Raw genomic sequence first — 4,933 nt, 5'->3', positions numbered from 1 at the left:
ATTAATTTTCAATTTGTTAAATTCAAAATTTAAAAAATTTAAAAGATTAAGTAAACCTAATTTAACTTGTATTTAAATTATAGTTTGTTGGCTTTAACTTTTTTACTTTACATTTTAGGATAAATCTTTTACTATTAAACACTCAAATTAATTTTTAAAAAATTTATATGATATGCTCTATTTTTTAAAAAGTTTTATTGTTTAAAAGTTTTTAATAATTATTTTTGTGAGGTCAATTGATTCTTTTGTTGTTTTAAAAGAAGATTAATTTATTTTATAATAATATGTTTATAATTTAATAATCTAATAATAAAATTGTTAAAAAATTATTTATTCATATACAAGTTAAAATTTAGTTGAAAATAAAATAATCAATATGGTGAAAGTAATTCTTTGAAATTTTCAATTCTTAAATTAGTTTTTCAGTATAATAGCTGTGGATAATTTATGAAAATAAAATATTTGGCTTTCAAAATTATAGAAATGCAACTTTTGCAGGCTTAGTTTGGTAAAGCTTTTATTTTTTAAAAGTAGCTTATAAAAGCTAACTTTTAAAAGATAGCTTTTTAAAAGATAGTTTTTTAAAAGTTGTAATATTTATGTTTGGTAAATCAAATTAAAAATTACTTTTAATAATCACAAGCAACAACAATTGCATTTGGTGAAATAACTTTTAAAATTTAAAAATACTATAATAGACTTAAATGCAAGCATTAAATTTAAAAATTAGTTAACATATATGAAGTTATATTAGATTTTTAAATTTTGAAAAGCACAAACCAACTTTAAAATGTTTTATCTTAGGTGCTTTCAAAAGTACCTCGATCTTTTAAAAGCTGCAAACACAAACACATGATTTTTTTTTATTTACCAAACACAAAATGAAGAGCTTGAGCTTTTAAAAAGCACAAGCACCTCTTCAAAAAATTTTACCAAACCAAGCCGCAGTTTGAATACGAAAATGCAACCGATTTACGTTGATGAAGCATTTGAAAAAAAAATCGTGGTAGGGGTCCAATGGTTTATACACTAGTTTCACTATATATATCAACCTAGAGTGAGTGGAATATATTTACATCTATCATTTGTATTGTCAACGAAATAAGACTATATTTTGTAGTACATTTTAAATTTATTCAAATTGTAAAAATGATATAATTTTAAACGATTTAGATAATATTAATTTAATTTATACTTTTCAATCTAATTTAATTTTATGCAAATGATTGATTTGTACAGTGCTAATTTAAATTTACTTTTCAAACTATTTTAATTTAATGTAATATAATTTGAATTAAATAGAATTATATTCTATTTTAAATTCTATTTTTTTAATTTAAGTAACTCATTCAAAATTTTAGTACATATATTCAAATAATATTTTAAATTTTGAGTAAAGTATCGTTTTTGTCCCCAACGTTTGGGATAAATCCTATTTGTGTCCCTAACGTTTAAATCGTACTATTTGTATCCTTAACGTTTGTAAAAGTGATTTAATGTTATCCTACCATCAATTACACATCATGAGCGCTTTAGTTTGAGTTTTAAAAATCTCTTCTTGATAGTAGGATAACATTGAATCACTTTTATAAACGTTAAGGATAGAAATAGGACGATTTAAACGTTAGGAACACAAATAGGACTTACCCCAAACGTTGGGGACAAAAACAATACTTTATTCTTAAATTTTTAATATGTATATTTATATATATTTATTTTATAATAATCACAACCAACAACATATATTATATGAACAAAAAAATTATAATAAAAAGTAAATAAAATTCATATAAATAAAATCAAATAAAAAATAAAAAATTTTATACACAACATAAATATAGTACAATAAAGGATAAAAAAATAATTTATATAAACAAAAAATAATAAAAATATCATAAAAATTAATAAAAATAAAAATTTATATCAACAATAGTTGTCATATAATTAAAATCTTTACCTTAGCAGTGATGAAAACAAATCTGGAAAAAAAATTTGTAACCAAGAACATACAGAGAACTACTGTGAAATTATGTGGTTATGTTCATCCTTTTTATAGAAAAAATGAAGGGTACAATTGGTAGATATGGAATAAATTTCTTACCTAATTTCTCCCACGGTAATTAACCTTCCCAACGTGAACGCAAAAGCTTGAATTTTTAGTTCACATGAACGTACGTTCAGAGGTGAAAGCACTTTTAGGTTAGGGGTTCCAAAAAATTGCCAAACATGACAATGGGACGTTCAAGACGCTCAAACGGACTTTTCTATTCCCCAACGTGAACCCCAAACATACCCAACATCACTAGGGACAAGCATTTCAAAGGTCTGGCCATGTTAACAACCATTTAGACTTGGTTTGGTAAAACTTTTACTTTTTGAAATTAGCTTATAAAAGTTACATAGATTTACATAGATTTATAGAAAGTTACATTTTCGTATCCAAACTGTAAAAATTGTATTTCCGTAATTTTAAAAGGCAAATATTTTATTTTTGTAGTAAATAGTATTTTGACACTAAACATATCGACATAACAGGTTTTGACACTAGTCTTGGTGCATCTCTAATTTTAATATTATTTTTAAAAAATATTATGTATTAATAAAAATGATTAACATTTAATAAAAAATTAGGATTAAATAAAATTTTTTAAATTTTATAAAATGAATTTTTTTTCTTTTTATTTAATTTTAAAATTTTTTATTCTTTAACCATTTTATACTGTTATAAAATAATTTTTACTACGAATGTCATGTTTTGGAATATTATCATACGTACTAGAGTATGAAACATTATCAATTAACATAATATGAGTTTCTATAATATGTTTTCACTATCAGATGCTACACATCCATATAATCATGTAATCAAGTTGGCCCAACACCAAAAAAACTCAATACCATTAAATGAAACGTGAAATACACGCGCCCAACACACACGAATCGCGCTTGCCCAACGCTTCTTTTCACGCTTGTTTACGCACGGAGCGTCTTCTTCTTCGCATTCTTCGCGTTCCTCTTTCTCCTCCTTTTTCGTGTTCCTTCTTCTTCATGTGTTTTCTCCTTATCGTCATTCTTTTGTTGTTGTTGCTGCTGTATTTTTTGTCTTTTTCTCCTTCTCTCTCAGCTGAAAAAGCAGTAGAAGGTGAGGAAGAAGAGTTTTGAATAGTGCATAATGAACCGAACACAGTACTCATGGTGAACCGAACACAATACAATTGTATAGTACTGAGTGAACGAAACATAATCCATTATATAAAATCAAATTCAAACAGCTTTCTGTAGAATGAACCGAACACAGTACTCATGGTGAATCGAACACAGTACTCATGGTGAAACAATTGTATAGTACTGAGTGAACGAAACATAATCCATTATATAAAATCAAATTCAAATAACTCTACCTACAATTTACATATTATGAATTCAATTTAATTCAATTCAAATTAGTAATTGCATTCCATTCAATTCGATTCAAAATTGAATAATCCAAACTTTGTCAGTTTGATTCGTTTCAGAAGAGTAATACAAATCGCTCTCCTAATTTGAAGTTGAGTCATTTATTGTTTCGATTCAGAAGTGCAGATCGAAGAAGAAAATGAAGAAGAATAGAAAGAATATAAATGCAACCAGATCGAAATAAGAAAACGAGAAAATGAACGCGACCAGAGAAGAACGACGAAGGCAATGTAGATCAATAAGGAAGAACGTGAGCAGAGAATAAGAAGAAGAAGAAGAAGAAGAAGAAGAAGAAGAAGAAGGTTTACGTTGCAGTAGAAGGTTTACGTTGAGCAAAATTTTAGGTTGTAGCACATTATATGTAGCGCGTGTATGACAAACGAGTGAGGGGTGGGAGACACGCGTGTGAAAAAAATTACTTAATTAACACCCATATAAAAAATACATAGATGCAGACTTTTCCGTTTCACTAATTAGTAAATAGGTTAAGTAAATAATGTCCTATTATTATTTAATTTAAAACCTTCTTCATCTATAAATAGATTCTAAAGAGAAGGTTTTGACAAACTAAGAATAACACATAGCTACTTATTTTAAGTAGTCTTTTAGCTCTTTTAAAAAAATATTAGTGTCAAAATTATTCTTTTCTATTCTAAAATCTTTTTCTTACATTATTACATTTTGCTGAAATATATATATAAAAGAATATAAAAGAATAAGAGAGATTTTGAGAAGAATTAAAGGAGAGAGATAATTTTATTAAAAAAAATTTTAAGAAGAAAAGATACAATTACTAATTTTTTGTTTGTCAATTATATTTCTATTAAAATTAGTAGTATCAAAAAATATTTCAAATTTAATATTATCAAGAAAAAATAAAAAATATATATATAAAGACTAATTTGATTAATTTTTAAAATTTTAGGGATGAAAATGACTTAGGTCTGAACTTTCAAGGACTATTTTGATTATAAATAACTTTTTTACTTGTTAAGTGACACGTGACATTAACCCGCCACGTCATCATCCAACTGACGGAAGGACTAACGTGACCAAGTTGTGTATCTTTTGGGGACGATTTCGATTAATTTTGTCTTTCGATGACCAAAATAGAAATCGAGGTATCTTTCAGGGACGATTTTGACTATTAACTCGTCAAACATTCTTCGATTATGTATACTCCCATAAACAATGAAAAGTTGATTCTTCAACATGTTTGCACTGTGGCAGATTGGATTCACTAATTGAACTCGGGATTAGATCTTTTGAAGAACAGGTAGTCTCTCATATATAATCTTCCAAAATAAAAAAAGAGTTTGAATTTGACCTTATATATGCAGTGATTTGTTGACTACTCGCAAATGTTTACAAATATTTAAATAGAACTCAGATCTATAGCGAATTAGTCTTTAACTTACCAAATTAAAAATATTATGAAAAATTATATATTTTTTATACAATATTTTTTTTGTTAATA

Source organism: Arachis ipaensis, chromosome B05, assembly GCF_000816755.2.
Source record: "Arachis ipaensis cultivar K30076 chromosome B05, Araip1.1, whole genome shotgun sequence".
NCBI lineage: Eukaryota > Viridiplantae > Streptophyta > Magnoliopsida > Fabales > Fabaceae > Arachis > Arachis ipaensis.
Note: the sequence above shows the minus strand (reverse complement) of the source record.